This window comes from Globicephala melas, chromosome 5, assembly GCF_963455315.2.
Source record: "Globicephala melas chromosome 5, mGloMel1.2, whole genome shotgun sequence".
Lineage (NCBI taxonomy): Eukaryota > Metazoa > Chordata > Mammalia > Artiodactyla > Delphinidae > Globicephala > Globicephala melas.
Window position 1 is genome coordinate 63855767 of NC_083318.1, and position 25046 is coordinate 63880812.

The window sequence follows — 25046 nt, forward strand, 5'->3', positions numbered from 1 at the left end:
ATATTTTATCTTTCAATATCATATAATTATTATATATTAACTCTTGTAAATCAGGAAAGATGTTGGATGCAGCAAAACTAAGAAAAACTCAGATTTTTCAATAAATAAGTGGTAAAAAAAATAAATAAAACTCTTAAGAGATGGCAGGAATACGCTTACAGTTGAAGAAATTTAAGAGATTAACAATCAAATGCCATGTAGAGACCTTGTCTGAACCCTGATTCAAACTAACCTAGCAAAAGGACAATTGTGAAACAACCAGGAACTTTGAACACCGACTGGATTAAATGTTATTTAGGAATTACTAATTTTTTTTTAACATTACAAAGTCAATTGACACATCTGAAAAGAGTCATTATCTCTGAGAGATCTCACTATGTATTTCCAGTTAAAAGAGATTTTATGCCTGGAATCCAGTTGAAAATAATCGTCCAAAGGGGGAGGTATGGATGAAATAAAACAGCCATAAGCTGAATAACTGTTGAAGCCAGTTGATGGGTACATACGGATGCATGATACTATTCTACCTTTTAGTACCAAAAATTTCAAACATACCTAAGTTTTTTAGAAATACATTTTTATAGACAAAACAAAAACTCTTCTTTCTCCCCACGCAAACATAGGGCTCTTCTTGAGAAAGTAGGGATAACCAAACCTAACTCAAGGTCAGAGAATGAAAACTATCTTTCTACCGTAATTTTAAGAAGGTGATTTATGATAAAATCACTCTTCCAAATAGTCAAATCTTTACAGTGATCAAGAACAGTATCAAAACTCATCCCATTTAAAAATTAAAAACAGGGACTTCCCTGGTGATGCAGTGGTTAGGACTTTGCCTTCCAGTGCAGGGGGCGGTGCGGGTTCGATCCCTGGTTGGGGAGCTACAATCCCACATGCCTCACGGGCAAAAAACCAAAACATAAAACAGAAGCAATACTGTAACAAAATTTAATAAAGAGTTTAAAAATGGTCCACATCAAAAACAAAAATCTTAAAAAATAATAAAAACACAGAGCAAGGGCAAAATACAGAGTAATAATTTAGAATGCATGCAATTTGTTTTTATAAGACAGAAAATAGAATTGCTGGTCAGTGAAATGGGGAACTCAGAAGAAGCATTCTATGCATTTTTATCTAAAAAGCGTCAATGCTATTGATTAAAGCTCCAAAGTTATAAAACCAAGAAAGTGAAACATATGTGCCAGAAACTGCTGGAACTGCCCCCCAGACATTCAGGGAGACTACACTTGAGTTTGCTATTTTTAATCTTATTCCCAATTATATCAAAGGGGTAATTACCTCTAAAAAATATTTTTTTTCTATAAATAGCTTTCTGATACCAAGTTTTTACCCAGTAGCCAATTAGAAAACTGATTAACCAAATGAGCAGAGCTATCCCAAAACTCTGGCTACCTTGCATATTGAACAGGGAGAACAAAATATTTGCCTATCAATTTCAGTAATACTATCATTACTGTACTATGTACTAATATGCTATAATTCGTTGTTGGGATTACTTTTATCAACCGACTCAACATCTCAATGCAATAAGGTGTTCAAATTCACTCGTATACGATACTTTTTTGTAACATATTCATTTGCTTTATTCTTTTTATCAGAAATGGATCTCAATCAAACATAGCCATACCTAATAATAGTTTATATTTGCCTGTAGCTTTCTAACTACTTTCTTATCTTAACAACAGCCCTTCCGACAAAGTCAAAGCAGGAAAATTATCCGTTTTAAAACGAGGAAAATAGGTTCAGATAAGCTAGCAATTTGACCATGATCACACATCCATCCAGTATGAGCCAGATCTTGGACAGGAAGTCACAATGTAAATTCCTGACCAAGACTCATTCCACATCTGTCAGATATGACCAATCATGCTAGGTATATTTGTTTCACTCTTATAAACACAACTTTAGAGCAGTACAGAAATGAGATAACCATCAACCAACTTCCTAATACTTCTTACTAGTGACATACTTTTCTCTTAAACTACATTTGCATCTCTGATTCTCTGATGGGAAGAGGGCAAGGAAAGGATGCAGACTCAAGTTCAAATCAGTCAACTGTTATTTGTTAAAAAACGGTAAAGCTATGCCTGGGAAGTTAAAGTCATTTTTAAAAATTAAATGTTGAAATAAACCCTATTATGTACCTTAAATACCATAATTCTTTATGCTTAGGAGTTAAGACTTACTGAATTCTATCATGACAAATTTTTATCTTTTTTTTTAATTTTAATTTTTTTTTTTAGCTGCTTTGGGTCTTTGTTGCTGCACACAGGCTTTCTCTAGCTGCAGCAAAAAGGGGCTACTCTTCATTGCAGTGCATGGGCTTCTCATTGTGGTGGCTTCTCTTGCTGTGGAGCACAGGCTCTAGGCACGCGGGCTTCAGTAGTTGCGGTGCGTGGGCTCAGTAGTTGTGGCCTGTGGGCTCTAGAGCGCAGGCTCAGTAGTTGTGGCACATGGGCTTAGTTGCTCCGTGGCATGTGGGATCTTCCCAGACCAGGGCTCGAACCCGTGTCCCCTGCATTGGCAGGCAGATTCTTAACCACTGCACCACCAGGGAAGTCCCTATCATGACAAATTTTTAAAATTCACATTAATAGCCAAGCAATTACAGTAACAAATTCCTTATAATACTCCCAAATTGATCCAATAGGGTGACCCTATATTGTTTGCAAACAAAGAATGTTGCCTACCATTCAGTTCTATAATGATCAAATCATTAGCCACAACCATTGCTGACCTATAAGTACACACTGAAAGAATTTAGGATGAAGCATTCTGCGTTTTGGATTTATGGGCCCCTAGATAATCAAAAATGCATATCTAAGGAAGAATTCCAATGACCCCAGATTCTTGCATCTTCTCATGCACAGAAAAGCACTAAAATTGAGATATCTGATCCTTGCGACTAGCAGTAACCTTTCACTTGACTGCACAAACACACACACACACCAGCTCCTCCCTCACCTCCTTGGAACGGTTCCTCAGAGCTACCTGAGAGGCTGTCTCCCATGCTACAGTCCTCAGTAAGACACTGAATAAACTCATCTCACAGCTCTTACGTTGTACATTTTTTTCAAATCAACAGGCCCATCTAGAATTAGCTATTTACAAGAGAAAACTACAATAAAAACCACCTCTGAAAATCTTACCATAAAACATTTTTACAGGATAACAAAAAACTTATAGATACTCTTTCTGGGGGAATACTATTCCAAACCACCTCTGAAAATCTTACCATAAAACATTTTTACAGGATAACAAAAAACTTATAGATACTCTTTCTGGGGGAATACTATTCCAAACCACCTCTGAAAATCTTACCATAAAACATTTTTACAGGATAACAAAAAACTTATAGATACTCTTTCTGGGGGAATACTATTCCAAAGGAAGAGACTAGAGCACGCTAGAAAGAATGACAACAAAATGTTCATTTTTCATAGAATGGGAATGGGAATGTATAGAAGAAACAAGGTCAGTATGACCAGGAGGCCTGTGCAAGATATCACTGTATAGATAAGGTACAGATTAGAGGATGCTAAGTCTTTATTTATATTCAACAAACCAAAACTTGACAAGTGTTACTCTTAAAACTCTGGGGATGCACCAGTTCTCATCCACTCATTTAAAGAGGAAAGAACTCGGGGCTTCCCTGGTGGCACAGTGGTTGAGAGTCCGCCTGCCGATGCAGGGGACACGGGTTCGTGCTCTGGTCCGGGAAGATCCCACAAGCCGTGGAGCAGCTAGGCCCGTGAGCCATGGCCCCTAAGCCTGCGCGTCCGGAGCCTGTGCTCCGCAACGGGAGAGGCCACAACAGTGAGAGGCCCGTGTACCGCAAATAAATAAATAAAATAAAATAAAGAGGAAAGAACTGAGGCCCAGAGAGTCAGTGACTTACCCAAAGTCACGCAGTAGAGGTGGGCTTCAAACCCATGTCTTCTCTCATTTCTCCTTTCCTGAAAAGGATATATCTAACAAGTCCCCAGGGGACTAGGTAACTAGCAGAAGAGTTCAGAGGAGGATACAGAAGAAATAAAAGGCATGCCCCACCTCCAAGAGCTTGCTATCAAGTTAATTATTAATTATAATTCATTCATATAATAATATAATCACATACCAGTATATAATTAATGGCCAAAATAAATATCACAGACAAATGACTTCTGTGATAATCTCTCTGGAGAAAGATCAAAAGGAGAACTACTTAACCAACTTAACTTCTATCCCATGTTTATTAAAAGCTGAACTCTTCAAGATTATTTAGAATTTCCTTACCTCCTTAATTCCTTGATGTCTCTGCAGAACAGGACTCTGTTAAAGGTCCACCCCAGGGCTGCCACCACTTTTCTGGAAATTCCCCATTAATGTGACCCTATTTTCCTACACCTTAGACATTACCTTTACTTTCCTCTGCGACCCTTTTTTCCCTTACCTGTATCTGATTGTATTCTAGGAATCACCTTAGGCAACACTTGCTAAAAACAGCATGGGATAGCAGAAAGAATATATCTCAGATAAATGACTTAAGTTACGGCACTACTGAGAAATTGATAAATTAGCCTCTCTGTGACTTCAGATTATCTATAAAACAAGAGTGATAATTGAAACTATTCATTTTAAAGGGCTGTTCATCAAGTGAGAATTTGTAAGAGTGCTTTATAAACTGTAAAATGCTCTGAGCCAGTAACTCTTAAGCCCTTAGATTTGAAATGTAACGTCAACCTTCAGCCCAAGTTCTCTGTATACTGCTTTGGGGTGTTTGTATTCTCCTGGGGCTCAGCTATCACTCTTCTGCATAAAAGCGAAAAGGGAAGAAAGAAGTCTTCTGTTCTGAACCTTGGTCCCTCACCTACAAATTTCCTGTCCTTCCTTAGCTGTTCTTTGCTCTTAAACAATCTCATAGATTCTCTCAAGATCCAGGGATAAAATTTATTATAAATGGTCAAACAAAGGAAAACTTTCCAACTGAATCATTTTTGTTTATACTTAATATCTTAACCCAAAGTTTCATCTTCTAAAAGTATTTTCTGAAATTTCTACTCGAGTACTACTTAGTCATATTCTGAATAAAAATTTTTAAACTCAGGAAAAAAGGCTGTGTTTCATAAGTAAGAAACAGAAAAATTCAACAGATGATATAAAAATTCCATATTCTGTGACCCCAAGTCATAGTGGATATAAATTACTTACAAATGTTAAAAAACCAGCTTTCAATAGCTGTATTACAAAATACTAGTATGTTCTGAAATTCTGAGGTATATCACAAGTGATGTTACAAATCTGTGAATGATTTACACCATTCAAATAAGCTAGAGCAGAATCAAGACTTTTCCTCACTATCACTCCCATTCACTTCCTTGCCTATATGATTTTTGGAAGCAGAAAGGAGTTATGGCTACTACTCTCCCAACTCAGGTAACTCACAGCTTCTCTCACCCATGCTATAGCCTAGATGACATATCTGCACGTAGATGCACATCAATGCCATTCATGATGACAGGAAAAACGCTTAGAACCTCTGTGATAAAGAAAGCAATGTTATTTAAAAAAATGAAACTTGAGTAAGCACCACAGAAAAAAAAGTCTTGTAAATTTCAAGCAAGTCAGTTTCTTCTATATTACCTTTGCCCAGAGTACAAAGTAACAAAATACATACTATAGGAAAAAATTACTGTTTTTTAAAAGTATAAGTTAAAACAAGACAGTAACCAGAACACTGTCCTCTAAGTCTTCATTTACAAAGAAGATGCTTACTATATCCCTAACTTGATTTGAAGCATCTTTATTAGCTGTTAAAATTTGAAAGTGCTGCACCTGTAATACTTGTCAATGAGTGCAGTCGAGCAAAACCCAGCTTTATTCTGTATTTTTACAAAACTGAGACTCACATCTGTTCTTTAATCTAAATTTAAAAAAGGAAATGAAAATTCAATATGAAAATAATAAGAAGGTAACTTTCTTCAAAACAAAAGCAATGAAGTTTAAAATGTTATAAACAAAATATAAGCCCTACTACACACCTAAAAATTGGTTTTAGTATAGAAAAATATACACTTTTCCAAGGAGTTAAACATTTTTTTTTAATTTTGAAAGCAATCACATTTAATTTTAAAATTCAAATACAGAAAGTTGGAAAAAAAAGCAAAAGTAAAAGGTACTCTCTTCTCACAGGCAACCTCTATTAAAAACTCTCATGTAAATTTTCTCGGATTACAAGTATATGTATGCTATATATACTTGCTGAACTATGATTGAATCACATTTCAAATCATTTAAATGTCATAATTATGACTTTTTTTTTTTTTTTGCGGTACGCGGGCCTCTCCCTGTTGTGGCCTCTCCCGCTGCGGAGCACAGGCTCCGCACGCGCAGGCTCAGCGGCCATGGCTCACAGGCCCAGCCGCTCCGCGGCATGTGGGATCTTCCCGGACCGGGGCACGAACCCGCGTCCCCTGCATCGGCAGGCGGACTCTCAACCGCTGCGCCACCAGGGAAGCCCAATTATGACTTTTTAAATAATTAGACTGGTTGGTTGACTATTTAAAGCCATGGTTCACCACAACATTATTTATAATGGTGAAAACTGGAAACTACATTCATGTCCAACATAAATGAAAACTTCGAGTAAACCAGTTTATTCAAAATATCTTATAAAATGCAGCCAGTTAAAATCAAGTTTAGAAATTTTCTAAGGCCACAGTAAAGAGCTCACTATGTTAACCCCCTCCACAACGCCCGAAAAAGAATACAAGCTTATGTATTACATCTCATTTGTACTAAAGATGAATTTAAAAAGACTGGAAGGAAATACATGTACAGAGATGACTTCTGAATGACAGGATTATAGCTTTTGTTGTTGGCTTTATATATTACTATCCTTTGCAGCTTTTCAGTAACAAGCATGTCTTGTGTTTAAAAAAAAAAAGAAAGAGGGACTACTAGAAATGCATATCCAATTTAGGCTTAAATAGAACAAAACAATTCATGATCGCAGTTCTATTAGCATATTCTGACAGCCAGAACAAGTAGGTTTACTTGTTGTAACTTCCATGATTGTGTAAGACAAAAAGACTGGTCAACACTGTTGTAATACAAAGTATATGAATTTTGGGTCAAAGAAAATTGGGTTTGAATCCCAACAGTCCCAGTGGCTTTTCCTTGGGCAACTTACCTAACCAGAGCCTGTTTCCTCCAGTGTAAATTAGGGGTAACAATATCTGACTTGGAAGGCCGATGTGTAAGCTAAACATAAAGTATGTAAAGAAAGTAAAGAGGCTGGCATATATACTCCATGAATAGTAAATGCCATTGTTATTGATATTCAGACAGGTAACATTTTTTAAATTTCAGACTCAAATAATTTTCAGCCCTCTTTTAAAATGCCTTTTAAGTGCCCAAGCTTTTCTTTACCTACGTTAGGATCTACTGACATATGCCCACCCATTTCAGATGATTAGCACTTTTTGTATGGGCCAAAATATGAATATGCACATAAACACACACCAAAAGAATACCTTTACTCACAAGCCTGTAGTAATATTTGTCTAAGAAGTTTTACAATCTTAAAAAAATCCTAATGTAAGCCACAATGTAACAGTCGGGAGTCTTTAATTTTCTTCAAAGTCTTTACAACTCGTATACTAATATATCACTATTAATTATCAATTTAGACAATTCAGTGTCTTTTATTGAAGTTTTTGTTCTAAGTCTTATTACATTATATGGGAAAAGATTATTACAAATACTGTACTTCCTTTTAGCATTGTACTGCTTTTCACAGATACAGGTAAAGTTGTGATTTTTCTTCATTTATTTATTCCATCAGCAAGCCTACTGATTGCTTAATTGGTTCTCCCTGACCTCATGGGCCTCCCAATCGAATAGGCCAGAGAGCCACAGACAATTTACTGATAATATGGAAGGTGAAGTGATGGGAGCCACAAAGGGCTCTTTACAGAATCCTGAGGTAGATTAGGATAGAGCTCTGCTAAAGGTCATGTATGACCTGAGCTTCGACAGATAAACATAGTTAGTCAGGCTTCAAGACTAGGAAGAGAGTAAAGACAACTGGTATTTCTCTGGATTAACTGCTCGAAATTAATGCATCAATCAATTTTTTTTTTTTTACTCATTTGGAAAGAGGTCTTGCAGTGAGAAATCTATTCACTTTATGATGATCCAATGGCTGTCCAAATATTAAAACACCCAAATCAATTTAAAAAATGTAGGAAGAATTCAAATGACTATACCAGCAGGTAAAAAGTGATAGATGGATTTCTGGGGTGTGGAATGCAAGGTAATGCATAGGAAGGAGAAAATAATCCAAATTTACTTTAAACCTGGTAGGCTCTGAAAATTCAATACAACAAAGCAAGAAGACCTTTGCAGAATGTTTCTTGAGGTCATCTACCAGCTATGCAACCTCAGGCAAAAAGACCAACAGAACAATGGACTTCATTAAGGACACGACTGGAAACAGGACAAAAAACATTACTTTGGCCTTAACAAAAACATGGCCTATCAAAACCAAAGTACTGTGTACAGTTCTAAACACTAGTTCAGAGGCAGTAGGGTACAGTGATTAAGAAAACAGACATGGGATCAAATCCAACTTTCTGCTACTTACTATGTCTCAGTTCTTTCATTTGTAAAGTGGGAGCTGGAATGCCTACATCTGAATTGCTCTACAGTTAAATGAAAAACATGCTTAGAGTTTTTAGCATAGTACCTGACACAAAGTGTTCCCCAAAATGACAGCTATCATTACTACTATAGAGCAAGAAGAAATCTCCCAGAGAAAAGCCATTAAAATATTAACACATTCTCAAACTTTGACAAGCATTCAAATCACCTAAAGGGCTTGTTGAAAATTCAGATACCTGGGACCAATTCCTCCCAGGGATTAGTTCCATAGGTCTAAAGTAGAATGTGACTGTTCTCTGGCCCGAACATCAGGAACTACTGAAGTTGGAGAATCAAGGTACAGTCCTACAAAAAGAAGCTGAAAATAAGGGGTTTTCCATAGAAAGAACTGGTTTAAAATAGACAGTACGTTCAAGAGTGATGCAGGTGTGTTCAGGTTTATTCATTCAACCAACATGCGTTGAGCACCTACTTTGCAGTGAAAAGGACAGACAAGGTCCCCATCTTCCCAGAGTTTAACTTCTAGTATAGGAGACAGAATACAAAAAATAATGAAATTCCAGACAGTGGTGGAATAAAGAAGAGAGAACGGTGAGATAATTGTGGGGGCAATCTCCGTGAAGGAGAAGCTGAACTGAGACCTGAATAACACGATGGAATCAGCCATGGGAAGATCTGGGAAAAGATCTAATCCACACGGTACAGCAAATGCAAATGCCCTGAGGCAAGAACAAGCCTGGCAAGTTCCTAGGACAATGCTAGTGCCACGTGACCAGACTCCTGGGTACTAATCTAGGCATTCGGATACAAGATAAGAGAGGAAGGCAGTGCCAAAACATGTACTGCCTGGCAAACCTTGGTAGAGTTTGGATTTCATTCCAAACGTGATGAGAGGCTTTTCAACAGAGGCGTGACACAATCTGATTTACATTTTAAAGGATCCCTTAGGCTGTGGCAAGGGGAAAGCCAAAGTGGAAGCAGGGAGACCAGGAGGTTGCTGCAGTATGCCAGGTGAGAGATGGTTAGCTGGCAAAGGTGGTAGCAGTAGGGATGGGAAGAAGTGGACAAATCCAGAATATATATTGAACACTATAATTTAAGGCAAATTTAGCTAAGTTTATGACTAACAGACCCCAATACGTTATTATCCTATGTTTAGGATACTTTGTAGTATGTACTTATCCTTTGAAATTGAGGTGAAGGGGAAACTTTCTTCTCTTTTGGCACCACTGATAAAGCACTGGACTAAATGGGCATACATCCAAGACTCAATGTTAATAAAGAATATTAAGTGTGTAAAGTAAAGTAAAATCTTTTAGGATCTTACTCCCAGAAGCCTGGACAGCAGGTCAGTATATGGAGTATATAGCAGCTATGGAATAGAACTAAACCTTTACCTGAATCAGATCACTAAATGAACAAAAACTTTTTAAACTTCCATATTGTCATCTCAGGCTATTCTGTGCCTGCTCTTTCAAGAGTTAAACAAGCAAAGCCTTGTCACACAGTGCATATTAATTTCATAAATCTTACAATATCATCATAAGAGATTTGAAAGGAAATCTTTTAGAAGCACGATTTTAATCATTATGGTGTGGCAAACATACAGTGAATATTCCCTAGAAGTTAAGGTCTACAAGTCCCTATCTGCAAAAATTTAAACTTTGTTACTCAAAAATGAAGTACTACTATGTGGAAAAGCAGGTTACAGAAAAGCATATGCAGTATGATACCATTTTTGTATAAAATACATAAATGCAAAAAAGTCTGGAAGGATATAAAACCACTACTGACATTCTGGTGATCTCTGGATGGCAAGAATATTGATGACTTATTTTCTTCTTTTTTTTGCTTATCTGCTTTAATCAACATTTTCTCCAATTATCACAAATTATTTCATATAAACAAAAATATTCAGTTATAGGTTAGCATTAAAGGTAAAAAAAAAAAAACTTCAAGAAAACATAATTTCGTTTGTGTGTAAATCAGCAGGATTCCAACGGTGGTGTTAAGAAAAAAAGATCCCAGTTGCACACAAGGAAGGAAGAAATTTGTTAGGAAGAGGTCCATGTTATGCCACACAAGGACATACCCTTCAAGGGAGTAGTCTAAATTCCTAAGACCTGGATTTGACAAGTGACAATCAATTTAGCACATAGCTCTGTTTTTCTTTCCTGCCGTTTGCTAAAGAAACACCTCAATTAATGAGTTCTCTGGGGAAAAATATTCTTTTTTAAAACTAAGTTAGGACAAAAGGGAGGTTTGGTCTTCCGGTCTCGTTCCTGCGGTGGAAAAGTGCGGAGAGCGGCAGGGCTCGAAGCAAGCTACACTAGAGGAATCTGCGTGGCCGGTCATCTAAAGTGGAAGGGAACACAAGCCTTCTGCAAGCTCCACAGATTGGGCAGCGAGAACGCCTCCTAAGGGTCTCGAGACTACGTCTGAAAGGTCTTACGCCATCCAAGTTATTCTATGTACAGCTGCCAGTGGTTTCTAACAATAACACAAAAACTGGAAGATCTCTTTAAACACAGGTATTACGTGCAGGAAGCTCATCCGACTTTTTGCAAAGCCAAGACATTCTCTTAAGGCCACATCTTCGATTTTGCAAACTAGGACAACTGAAAACATCCTATTGATTCTCTACGGCTAACAAACATCATCTTGGCTAAAAAACACACAGAAACAGCCACTTTGGAAAACTGGCTTTAAATGGCAACATAAGACTTCAGGTACTCTGGTAACCAGTTTATCGCACTTCATCTGTTCCAATAAAGGGTGCTACCTCTTTACTGTCGGCTCTGGTTCCACTTACTGAACAAATAGAAAAATGGAATCCTTCAAATTCACAACACAGTAAGGGCTAAAAGCTCCCGCTTTCTGGACGGCAGCTCTCTAGTCTCATTAATCACAACAAAGGAGGTATCCTAGTGACTTCATCAAACCCGGCAAAGGCTGAGTAACAGAGGTAAATTATATAGTGTGAATTTCAAGGTTTGTGGGGTTTTCCTTCCAGCTACGACTCTCTTCTTTTTACTCCATTATACGCCTCCACCCGAGTTTACTGCTTGCCCTAAAAATGAAACCATCCCTGGCTACCGTCCACTTCCCTGCCAAGTCCCGACTCTGGTTTCCTGCAGAGAAAGCCAAATTTCAGGCTCTCCGCCTCGCTCTTCGCCGGGGGACGCGGGCTCGGCAGCAGCGGGCTTCTCCAGGTGCAGAGTCGCCAGCCCAGCCGGGGACGCACCGAGCCCGAGAAGCAGCCCCGCTCTGCCACAGCTGCCGCAGTCCCCCAGAGCCTGAGTAGCCACCAGGAAAAACCGGGGTGAGGGGAAGGTGGGCCGGCAAACGGCGGTGGGAGAAGGGGCAGACACTCACCCGCCCAGACAACAACCGATAGGGCGGGGAAGATGGGGGCCGGGACCAAGCCTCGGCAGAAAGACCGCCTGAAGCTTCCGGAACACAGCAGCTGCTCCGGTCGTCCCTGCCGCCGCCGCTCCTGGCCGCTGCTTCCTCCCCTCCTCTGTTTTGATTCGACTGACCACGTCACTCTTAGCCACAAGACCCGGATCTGCCGGCTTCCGCGGGCGGCGGCGCAACAGATTGCAGCATCCCGAAGCCCCCAGCAGCCGGCCTGCCGAGCATGCGCGCGCCCTGCGCCTGCCCAGTAGGTCCAGGTAGGCGGGGCGGGCGCGAGCGTCACGCGGTTCGTGCGGGCGTGGAGCGCGGGGGTTGTAGTTCCGGGTGGGAGAGGTGGAGCCGACCGTTCCGATGTGGAGAGGGAAGGCCACGTGTCTGTTGAAGTGGCCAGTGTGTCCTCTGTGTCGTCTGTCGTGGACAACGTCCTCTGCAGTGTGTCTCCCTTTGCCTAAGCTGATGGCTTTCCTCGGCCAGAGTCTTTAGAATAGCGGGGGTATTGGTAGACGTGGGCGCAAGTTGATGTCTTCTGAGACATGTAGAGATTGTTTTCGATCACTCAGGCCCAGGTGAAAATTGGGGATCAGGATTTAGTCTTATATGTACAACAGTACGTCAAACGTGGCAGTTATTCCCCTGTACCCTCCCTAACAGTGCATCCAGAAAGCTGACTAAAAATCAGTTCAAGACGAGTATTAAAGGCTGATCCAGAGATAGTGGGGAACTGGGAGGCAGTCAGCTTAAACCTTTGTTGCTTTGACCTTAGGGATTGAAATAAGGATAATACTTGTGGTGTAAGAACCTCATTTCTTTGTAAACTAAGTTGGTGCTTCCTACTCTCTCATTCTAACCTTCTTAGTTTCCCTGCTAAACAACTGGGACCCAAGAGATTTCCCAATTTGGGAAAACAGGGCTATTCTGTTGTTTTCTTGGGTCCATGAATTGACAGACTTTAAAGAGGGACTAGTGGTAAAATGAAAGTGTGAGTTCCAAACAGATTTCACGAAGGTGCCTATTTGCCTATCCTGCAGGAGAGGTGAAGGTTAGCTGTAAGAAACTGTCTTCCTTACTCTGAGTTGACCTTTTCATCTAACCTGGCCTTCTACCTCAGTATTTGGTTAATCACCTCAACTAGCTGAATCACCTTCAACAAATTAGTATCATCTGCTAGAGCTTTTTTTAAAATTTTAATAGTACACTTTATTTAACCTAATTATCCAAAATATTAGTTTCAACATATAATCAATATAAAAATTATTAATGACATACTAATGTTTACCTCATATTAAATCTTCAAAATCGGGTGTGTATTTTACACTTAGGGCAAGGCTCAATTCAGACTTTCAATATTGCAAGTGTAGGGTGTGGCTAGTGGCCACCGTATGAGACAGAACAGCTCTAGAGCATATGAGGTAACAGGCATCCGGGAGGGGACCTGGGACTAAGCTGGAGGCAAGACCCGAGGACAATCTTTTGGGGATGTCTGGCTGCTTATTTTGCCAAGTCTCCTTGTGCCCTGAGTTCTTTTAGAATAACCTATGTGGGAATAATTGCTGTGCCTTTAAAATAAAATATTCATAAAATGCCACATGGACTTAGAAAATCCTGTTCTAGATAAAGGTAGGTAAACAAAGAGAAGAGCTTTTTAATTAAAGCAGGTAAAATTTTCTAGAAAATGAAAATTTCTGGTAAGACTCAAAGTGTTTCCTAGTTAATTAACAGGTTACAAGTAGATAGAAGTCCAGCTACTTGGCTGTTACTCTGCACTCTTGAACTCTGTTTACTCAAATTTCAGAGTTTGAAGTGGAATCTAGTGCCCTAATGAAGTTCATAGGCTGACCTTGTAACAGAGAGTCTTTAATCTGTGGAACCTTAATTGTGGAACAGAAAGTCTCAAATACTTGGGTGCACCCATGCACACATATGTGTTTGAAAACACAGCTGTGTTTAAAAGAACAGTATGCTGCAAAATTGGACTGGTACACAATATTGCAAAATTATCAGTATTTGCTTTATAAAGTAAATTACAGGAAAATCAAGATGTTAGGATCTTTGGTAGCTAGCTTCCAAGAAAACCCCCAGTGATTCTCCACTCTGGAAATATATACTCCTCCAGCCCTTTGAATGAAGGCTACTCTGACCTGTAGAATACAGCTGAAGGTGTGTGACTTCTGAGGCTAGGTCATAAAGGCACTGATTGCAGCTTTCCACTTCATTCTCTTGGATTGCTTGCTCTGGAGGAAGCTAGGCTCCACGAAACTCCACTCAAGCAGACCTGTGTATAAAGAGGCCCATGTGGAGAGGAACAAAAGCCTCCACCAACAGCTTCACCACTTTACCCCCATGTGAGTGAACTACCTTGATTGGGCTCATCCTGCAACCCCAAACAAGCATTCAATGACTCCTTGCCCAACATCTGCTTGCAATCTCATGAGAGATAGAAAGGCCCAGCTCTGACACTCAGACAGTGATACAGAATCATATGTGGGTTTTTGCCCTGATCTAAGTTCAACCTTTCAAAACTTCAAACAATGGAAGAATGAAAAAGTATGTGTGTAATTCTCTATATAAAGTAATTTAGAAAATAACGTAGAATTCCGACCATAGTACCTGGAACATAGTAGATAGTAAATATTTGTTGGATGGACACATAAAATTAAAAGACAGAAACCAGCTGGGAAATATTTGGAATAAATATTGATAGATAAAGGAGTAATATAATGTATGAAGGACTCATACAAATCAATAAGAAAGATATTAATGCCTCTAATACAGGTATGAGTAAAGAGTATGAGTTGATGGTTTACACACAAAAAGGAGATACTAATGACTAATAGATATTTGAAAATCTTCAATCTCAGTAGTAATCAAAAATGCAAATTAAGATTTCCTTTTTTAACTACTACTTTAGGGAGTTTTTTTTTTAGCAGAGAGGGAGTTTTTTTTTTTTCTTTTCTTTTTTTTTTGGTACGCGGGCCTCTCAATGTTGTGGCCTCTCCCGTTGCGGAGCACAGGCTCCAGACGCGCAGGCTCAGCGGCCATGGCTCACGGGCCCAGCCGCTCCGCGGCATGTGGGATCTTCCCGGACTGGGGCACGAACCCGTGTCCTCTGCATCGGCAGGTGGACTCCCAACCACTGCGCCACCAGGAAAGCCTCAGAGGGAGATATTTTTAAAGAGGAGTATCTAATATTGGTACTGTTAACACTGCTGTAGAAATGTAAGTTGGCAAGTAATCAGTTTGGCAATATATACCAAGTTCCATAAACGTATCACATCTGTTGACCGATTTTCATTACTAGGAACTTAATGAAACAATTTAAAAGAGTAACATTGTAGAGATATGAATTACATTTATATGATGGGAGAAAAATAGGGAAATAACCTACGTAAACAATAGTAATGGAAAGGCTAAATGTTGCATTGTACGTTAGGATCTAAAAAACTCGAGAACAGAAATAATTTTAAGTGACTATAAGGAAGTTAATCACATTTTATGACGGAGGAAAAAAAATCTAGAAATAATCTAAATATATAATGGATGGAATGGATGAATATGTTAAACTATGTTTTACGCATTAACAAACTTGAAGGTATCTTCCCTTTCTGAACCAGACCCTACTTTGATTCTTGCTAGAAGAAGAAGAAAGTGTTTATAATATAAATATATGTTTTATATATTCATAAAAGCATTCTGGAAGATATTCTTATAACTATTGGCATTGGTTACTCTGGGGATGGGGTGAGAGGCTTCCTTATGATTTTTTTGCCCTTTGTGTGATTTGAATTTTTTCATATCAATGCATTATTTTTACAATTCAAAATATCATTAATAATTTTTTTTAACTTAAAAAAATTGTGGTTCTATTAGTCTGCTCAGGCTGCCATAACAGAATGGCACAGACTGGATGTCTTAAACAACAGCTATTTAGGGGCTTCCCTGGTGGTGCAGTGGTTAAGAATCTGCCTGCCAATGCAGGGGACACAGGTTCAAGCCCTGGTCCGGGAAGATCCCACATGCTGCAGAGCAACCAAGCCTGTGCGCCACAGCTACTGAGCCTGAGCTCTAGAACCCACGAGCCATAACTACTGAGCCCATGTGCCACAACTACTGAAGTACGTGCGCCTAGAGCCCGTGCTCCACAACAAAAGAAGCCACCGCAATGAGAAGCGCGCGCACTGCAACGAAGAATAGCCCCAGCTTGCCGCAACTAGAGAAAGCCTGCACACAGCAACAAAGACCCAACACAGCCAAAAAAAAAATAATAATAAGTAAATTTATTTTTTTAAAAAAACAGATATTTATTTTCTTGAAGTTCTGGAGGCAGGAAATCCCTAAGATCAAGGCAGGGTTGATTTTTGGTGAGACCTCTCTTCCTGGCTTGCAGATGACCACCATCTCACTTTGTCCTCACATGGCCTTTCCTCCAATGCAAAGGCACTCCTGGTTTCTCTTTCTCTTATAAGGACATTATTCCTACTGGATTAGGGCTTACCCTTTTGACCTCATTTAACCTTACTTATGCCCTTAAAGTCCCTATCTCCAAATAGTCACAATGGGGGTTAGGGCTTCAACATATTAACTTGGGTGGACACAAGTCAATCCATTAACTGGTTAAATATATATAACATAAAATTTACCATCTCAACCATTTTTAAGTGTACAGTTCTGTGACTTTAAATACATTCATCTTGTTGTGCAACTATCACCAACATCTATCTCCAGAACATTTTCATCTTTACCAATTAAAACTCTGTGCCTATTATACTGTAACTCCCCAGTCTCCCTTCCTCCTAGTCCCTGGAAACCACCATTCTACTTACTGTCTCTGTAAATTTGACTACTTTTGGTACTTCATATAAGGGGACTTGTACAATATCCTTTTATGACTGACTTATTTCAATTAGCATAATTTAAGGTCATCCATGTTACATATATATATACACACACACCATATTTTGTTTATTCATTCATCCGTTGATTAAAACTTGGCTTGCTTCCACCTTTTGGCTGCTGTGTATAACACTATTATGAACATGGCTGTACAAATATCTGTTCAAGCCCCTGGTTTCAATTCTTTTGGGTATATAACCAGAAGGGAAATTATTGGATCATATGGTTATTCTGTATTTAATTTTTTGAGGAATAATCATACTGTTTCACAGTAGCTGCACACATTTTACATTCCCACCAGCAGTGCATGAGGGTTCCAATTTCTCCACATCCTCACCAACACTTGTTACTTTCTGTTTTTGTTTTTTAATATTAGCCATCCTAATGGGTGTGAGTTGGTATTTCATTGTGGTTTTGATTTGTATTTCCTGATAATTAGTATGTTTTCATGTGCTAATTGTCAATTTGTATACCTTCTTCAGAGAACGATCTGTTCAAGTCCTTTGCCCAATTTTTCTTTCTTCTTTTTTTTTGGCTGCACTGGGTCTTCGTTGCTACACGCAGGCTTTCTCTAGTTGTGGCGAGCAGGGTCTACTCTTCGTTGTGGCGCGCCAGCTTCTCATCGCAGTGGCTTCTCTTGTTGCAGAGTACGGGCTCTAGGCACGCAGGCTCAGTAGTTGCGGTGCGTGGGCTCAGTAGTTGCGGCGTGCGGGCTCCAGGGCATGCGGGCTTTAGTAGTTGTGGTGCGTGGGCTCAGTAGTTGTGGCTCACGGGCTCTAGAGCACAGGCTCAGTAGTCGTGGCACATGGGCTTAGCTGTTCCACAGCATGTGACATCTTCCTGGACCAGGGATTGAACCCATGTTCCTTGCATTGGCAGGAGGATTCTTAACCACTGTGCCACCAGGGAAGTCCCTTTTGCCCATTTTTTAATTCGTTGTTTTTTTGTTGTTGTTGTTAAGTTGTACGAGTTCTTTATGTATTCTGGATATTAATCCCTTATCAGATACATGATTTGCAAATATTTTCTCTCATTCTGTGAGTTGCCTTTTCAGTCTGTTGATAATGTCCACAAAAGTTTTTAATTTCGATGAAGTTCAATTTATCTTTTATTTTGATGAAGTCCAATTTAATTTATTTTTTCTTTTGTTGCCTGTGTTTTTGGTATCATCTCCAAGAAATTATTGCCAAATCCAAAGCCATGAAGCTTTTCCTCTGTTTTCTTCTAATATTTTTATAGTTTAGCTATTGCATTGGGTCTTTAATCAATTTTCAGCTAATTTTTATATATGGTATAAGGTAAGGGTCCAACTTCATTTTTTACATTTGGATATTCATTTTTCCCAGCATTTGTTTAAAAAGACTGTTCTTTCCCCATTGAGTGATCTTGGTACCCTTGTCAAAAATCATTTTATTATATATGTGAGTGTTGTTTTCCTAGGTTCTCTATTCTATTACATTTGTGTTTATATATATCCATCTTTATGCCAGTACCACATTATTTTGATTACCATGGCTCTATAGTAAGTTTTGAAATCAGGAAATGTGAGATTTTCAACTTTGTTCTTTTTATTTTTAAGATTGGTTTGGCTCTTCAGGGTCTCTTGTGATTCCATCTGAATTTTAGGATAAATTTTTCTATTTCTGCAAAAAAATGTCATTGGGATTTTGATAGGAATTGCATTGATCTATAGTATCATTGGATAGTATCAATATCTTAGTAATATAAAATCTTCCAATCTGTGAACACAGAATGTCTTTCCATTTATTTGTATATTTAATTTCTTTCAGCAGTGGTTTCTAGTTTTCAGTGTATTAGTTTTTCACCTCCTTGGTTAAGTTTATTCCAAAATATTTTATTCTTTTTGATGCTATTATAAATGGAATTTTTTTTTTTTTTTTTTTTTTTTTTGCGGTACGCGCGTCTCTCACTGTTGTGGCCTCTCCCGTTGCAGAGCACAGGCTACCGACGCGCAGGCTCAGCGGCATGTGGGATCTTCTCGGACTGGGCACGAACCTGTGTCCCCTGCATCGGCAGGCGGACTCTCAACCACTGCGCCACCAGGGAAGCCCAAATGGAATTTTTTAAATAAAGATTTCTACTTTTCATCTCTCAAATTTTCTTCAAATACTCTTACATTTCACTATCTTCTTTTTCATTTTATTCATTATAAGTTTAATGTACTAAGATTAAATTTTAAAAATTTAGTCAATTGCTTCCTATTTTCCTTTGAGATTCTTGTTTGTTTGTTTGTTTTTTACTTCTGAGCTAGAAGGTTATCTTCATTTCAGTAGGTATTTGTTGAATACCTACTGTGTGTTGGGCACTAGGGGCACATTTATGAATATGAAAATCCTGAGGCCTACAAAGAACATTCAGATCCAAACATTTAATAAATATTTAGTTCAAATGTCTTCTAACTTCTGAATTATTTATTATATTTAAACTCTTAATTTGTTTGGAATTAATTTTGGTTAAAAATGCCACTCCAGTAAAGTTAATGAGGCAGTTCAAATTCACAGTAGAGCTGTTTTATTATTCGGTGTAAAACCTTCACTGTTGAAGGTAGTTATACAACTTAAATTCAGTAGAAATAGATCTTGAGAAAGCATGTTCACTTTTATAGTCATAGGAATAAATCAAATTACTCCTATATTTTGAAAAGTTTGACATTTCATTGCTATCTTACTATTTCCTGAAGATAGAGAACATGAGTTGTATTTTCATAATTTAAAACTTCAAAGGCAAACAAGATTTTATATATTCATTGTTTGCTATATAGTAATTGATATATTGACAATATCCTATGTACCAATTTTTAAGAAAGTAATAGAATGATTTTTCAAGATTTTGTGTAATAAAAAATTGAAGAAGGGGGCCTCCTGAAGGAAAATAAGGAAGACTTCAGAAATTTTATGAGAAGAAAGAAAGACATTTAGGATGAAATAAATACAAGGCAAACTATTTGTGCTCTGACCTTGGGGATAATGTTTAATAATAAGTGTGGAGAAACAGATGTGATAGCTTCAGTATTGTTGCCAACTGCGCTTCAACATTTTTCTTTTTAGAAATATTACTTATTTCATCCTCTGGAGCATGTTAAACACACACACCCACACACCCACACCCCCCCCCCACACACACACAAAGAGATAATTGAGTTCTGGAATTCATTAAGCTATGTCTATTTTTATTCCCCAATCTCCATCTAATCCGTCACAAAGGTATTTCAATCTTTTTCCCTAAAGTTTAAAAGGATATCACCTTCTGCTATCAGGATATTTTTTCTCCTAATGTGATATTTAGGATTGTAAATCTTGAAGGACCCCCAAGTATTACAGGAGGATTTTAAATGCCTCTTCCTAACCATTATATTATCTCTTTATGTGATTAAATCCACAGTCTTTTAGCTTCAGCCACAATCCAAATGGCATACTAGCAAAGGTTGTAAGAGTTAAAAAGAGGAGGAAATAGGACTTTCCTGGTGTTCTAGCAGCTAAGGCTCTATGCTCCCAATGCAGGGGGCCCAGGTTCAATCCCTGATCAGGGGACTAGATCTCACATGCCGCAACGGAAGATCCCTCATGCCACAACTAAGACACAGTGCAGCCAAATAAATAAATAAACATTAAAAAAAAAAAGAGGAAATAGAATCATGGAGGGGTCAAGAAGTCCAGGAATTCCACAGGGCCTTGTGCTTTTTCTTATATTGTAACAAAGATAAATAAAGGTAGATATGCAGACAGTACAAAAATCCTGAAATGGATTCCAATGCAATTGTTAAAAATAATCTAAATGCCAAATTAATGAGAGAATAAAATTGATGAAAAGATGTTCTTTCCTGAGACAGGCTTTAATCTATGATCAGCTCTGACTAGAATTCTTTTGGATCTGGAAAGGAGGCTATGCACCTTGAGGAGGAAAGGTAATTGGAAAGTAAACTAGGATATCAGGGGTGCTCTGGAAGTTTCCAATGTAATCTCTGGATAGGGTTGTGGATCAGTGACAGCCCAGACACTTAATTAAATGGGACAATATGTGTGAAAATGCTTTGTAAACAGTAATGAACTAGACTATTAAAAAACCAACCAGTACTGAAACTTGTAAAATTTGTCTTATGCACATATTTGCAAGTCACTACCAGAAATGATTCACTTATGTTGCTAATTATAAGAAACAGCATTGGAAAGGAGTCCAACTCATATCATTGTCTATGTCAGGGACTTTTTTCATTTTAAGTGAAATTAGATCCTGTTTTTGAGCCCAAAGCTAAGAATACACAATGCTACCTATTCTATGTTTGAAGAACCATCAGCTTTTGGAGTCTATCCCTTCCCCACTGGGCCCAGTGAGAGGTACCAGTTAAGAAAATCATCACTACCTGCACCACTCTCCCCTCCCTCACATAAGGGGAAGACAGAACAAGTGAAGGTTGCCTTTTGGGGGGAAGGCAGTGTTCTAAAGAGAGGTTATTCTCTCTCCTTACATTGTGAAAGAGGGTAGAGATTTTTCCCCTTCTCTAAGACTGGGGAGGGAGTCACCAAAAGAATCACTAATAAAGTAGGGGTGCTTGAACCCTCTGAACCATTATCAGCTTCAATGAGTTGAGATTGGTGATAGCCTCTGGACTAAAAATTGCCAAACCATTGTCCTGGTGCTGCTAGGGAATAGAAAAAGAGACATGAGAGAGCAGGGAAAGCTGAGAGAGGGAGGTGTCAGAGTGGTGGGGCACTGTTTATTTCTACTGTTTGGAATGGTGAAAAGATTCCCAAGAGTCAAGTGGTACTGCATGGTATAGCATGGTCCTAGACAATGGCCCATTACCACATATATGCACAAATGCATATGCAATTCATACCCATACCAGCCTTATATTACCCATTTCAAGCAGCCAAAGAGACTTCTGGGGTTTCTAAATCCCAATTCCAAATTCTGGGGAGAGAAAAGCCAATTGGCCTAGCTTAGTTTACTCCTGGGGGCTGGGGGCTGAAAAGGGAATATCACATGTGAGCAAACTCTTGGAGGAAGAGGCACAGACAAGCTAATTTAAAGCAGAGAAAGGGTGGAAAGGAAATGAGAGACATCATAGCACAGTTATCTACAACCAATATTTTGATAAAACCGAAATCATGAACATGACCTATTGTAAAAAGAAAACATGTTCCATTTCCTGCCCAAATCTTCCATTTTGAGTTAAAAATCTCAAGGAGAAAAAGAGAAAGTACTAACTTGGAATAACTGTAGCTTTAGTTAATCATTATGTAACTGACTTCCAGGCAAATGTTTCTTGGACCAGGAAGAAGGTTCACAGTCCACAAATAGTCATCACAATCTGCAATGATAACAAACACCTATTGAGTGCTTGTAGAAGGACAGGTCTTGCTGTTGCAATCTTGGTTCAGTTCAATTAAATTGAGCGCCTTCTATGAGCAAATCATTGTGTGGAGTTCTGTGCTGGTGCTGGGACAACTGGGAATCCACGTTAAAAATCTTAAGTATGGGGCTTCCCTGGTGGCGCAGTGGTTGGGAGTCCGCCTGCCGATGCAGGGGACGCGGGTTCGTGCCCTGGTCCGGGAAGATCCCACATGCCGCGGAGCGGCTGGGCTCCTGAGCCATGGCCGCTGAGCCTGCGCGTCCGGAGCCTGTGCTCCGCAACGGGAGAGGCCGCAGCAGTGGGAGGCCCGCGTACCGCAAAAAAAAAAAAAAAAAAAGTATACAACTTGAATTTTTACATATGTAAATACCCATGTAACTGCCACCCAGGTCAAGATATAAAAGATATAAAGATTCCAGGGCTTCCCTGGTGGCACAGTGGTTAAGAATCCACCTGCCAATGCAGGGGACACGGGTTCGGGAAGATCCCACATGCCGCGGAGCTACTAAGCTGGTGCACCACAACTACTGAGCCCATGCACCTCAACTACTGAAGCCCGCGCTCCGAGAGCCCGTGCCCCGCAACAAGAGAAGCCACCGCAATGAGAAGCCCACGCACCGCAACAAGAGTAGCCCCCGCTCTCTGCAATAAAGAAAGCCCGTGTGCAGCAACGAAGACCCAACGCAGCCAAAAGAAAAAAAAAAAAAAAGGTGCCCCTCTTGAAGGAAGTTCGATACATTAGAGGCTAAATTTTACAAAACTATTAAAGGAAATAACGATTATTTACACTGCAAAGAGTTTTTAATTTGTAAAATAATTCTCTGTATAAGTATTGTTATACATAAGTGTCCCAAACTGGAAACTATCCACTTGTTCTTCAATAGATAAATGGATAAATAAACTGTAGTTCATCCACACAATGGAATACTACTCAACAATAAACAGGAATGGATTACTGATACATACAACAACATGGATGAATCTCAAATGCATTATGCTAAGTGAAAGAACCCAATATTAAAAGATTACCTGCTGTATGTTTCCATTTTATATGACATTCTGAAAAAAGCTAAAATATAGGAACAGATATAATGCACACAGGTCAGTGGTAGGCAAGACTAGGTGTGGAAAATGATGTAAATACAAAGGGGCAGCAGGAGGGAATTCATTCAGGTGCTCAACTGTTTTCTAGACTGTCTGTGGTGGTAGTTACAAGAACTTATGGGTGTATAAAATCTCCTAGAAATGTACCCACACACTCACACATACACACAATTTTGTATGTAAATTTTTTAATTCAAAAGAAAAAAAAAGAATTCTCTGCATAAAGAACTTCCTTGATGCTTAAAAATGTTACTTTGTTTATCCATATTTAGCTTACTGCAAGTTTTCATAAATAAGTCTGCTGTATGAAGTGAGGTTCACTAAAACTATACCAATTTTCACCAAGAAGTTTTTATAACTCTGTGCAAAAGATCAAGGATTTCTTTTTTTTTACAATCTTAGTGAGATAAAATTAACTTATAAGAAACTGCACATGTTTAAAGAGTACAATTTGATGAGAATTAACATATGTATACATCCATCAAACTATTGCCACAACCAAGGAAACTAATTTATGCAGAACACCCAAGTGTTGATTTTGTAATCCCTCCTTCCTCTTCATCCGAGTCTCTCCCCCTCAGGCAATCACTGATCTTAGTTTCTGTAACTACAGATTATTTTGCATTTTCTAGAATTTTATATATTATGAATGGATTCATACAATATGTACTCCTTTTTTTTTTTTTTTTTTTTGCGGTACGCGGGCCTCTCACTGTTGTGCCCTATCCCGTTGCGGAGCACAGGCTCCGGACGTGCAGGCTCAGCGGCCATGGCTCACGGGCCCAGCCACTCCACGGCATGTGGGATCTTCCCGGACCGGGGCACGAACCCGTATCCCCCACATCGGCAGGCGGACTCTCAACCACTGCGCCACCAGGGAAGCCCTGTATTTGCTTTTTGAAAAATAACGATTCCTGGTACAATAATAGATAGCTTGTATTATTCTTAGGGACAAAAAAAAAAGTGTAAGTATTTACAAATATAACTTTTAGTACTAGTTAACGCTTTCCCATGTTATTTAGTCCTATAATTACCTTTATAAGCACACCATTTTTTAAAGTGCAAAGATATTGATAGAGAACCTTTTACTGATATCCAATGATGAATTTATTAGAATTAGAGCATGGATTCTCCATCTAGCTTCAAAGTTTACATTTTTAAACACAATTTATGTAATCTGGGACTTTGGCACAGTGGTTAAGAATCCATCTGCCAATGCAGGGGACACAGGTTCGAACCCTGGTCCGGGAAGATCCCACATGCCACGAACCAACTAAGCCCGTGCGCCACAACTACTGAGCCTGCCTTCTAGAGCCTGTGAGCCATAACTACTGAGCCCACGAGCCGCAACTACTGAACCTTGTGCACCTAGAGCTTGTGCTCTGCAACAAGAGAACCCACCACAATGAGAAGCCCGCACACCGCAAGGAAGAGTAGCCCCCACTCGCTGCAAATAGAGAAAGCCCACGTGCAGCAACGAAGACCCAGTGCAGCAAAATAAATTAATTAATTAACTAAATTAAAAAATTTATATAACAGAACAGAAAACATTTGCAGCAGGTTTATACAGTGGTAACTTATTTAAGCGGAGCTATGA

At 39.0% G+C, this 25046-nt stretch overlaps 1 protein-coding gene across 1 annotated transcript in view; it reads right to left on the bottom strand.

Moving 5' to 3' along the window:
• SMIM14 (small integral membrane protein 14) overlaps positions 1–12298 on the bottom strand; it is a 71584-nt gene extending 59286 nt beyond the window's left edge. Inside the window, exon 1 of the mRNA XM_030881080.2 lies at positions 12040–12298. The gene's annotated coding sequence lies outside the window, so the exon portion shown is untranslated. The remainder of the gene's footprint in view (positions 1–12039) is intronic.
• Positions 12299–25046: the final 12748 nt, after the last annotated feature.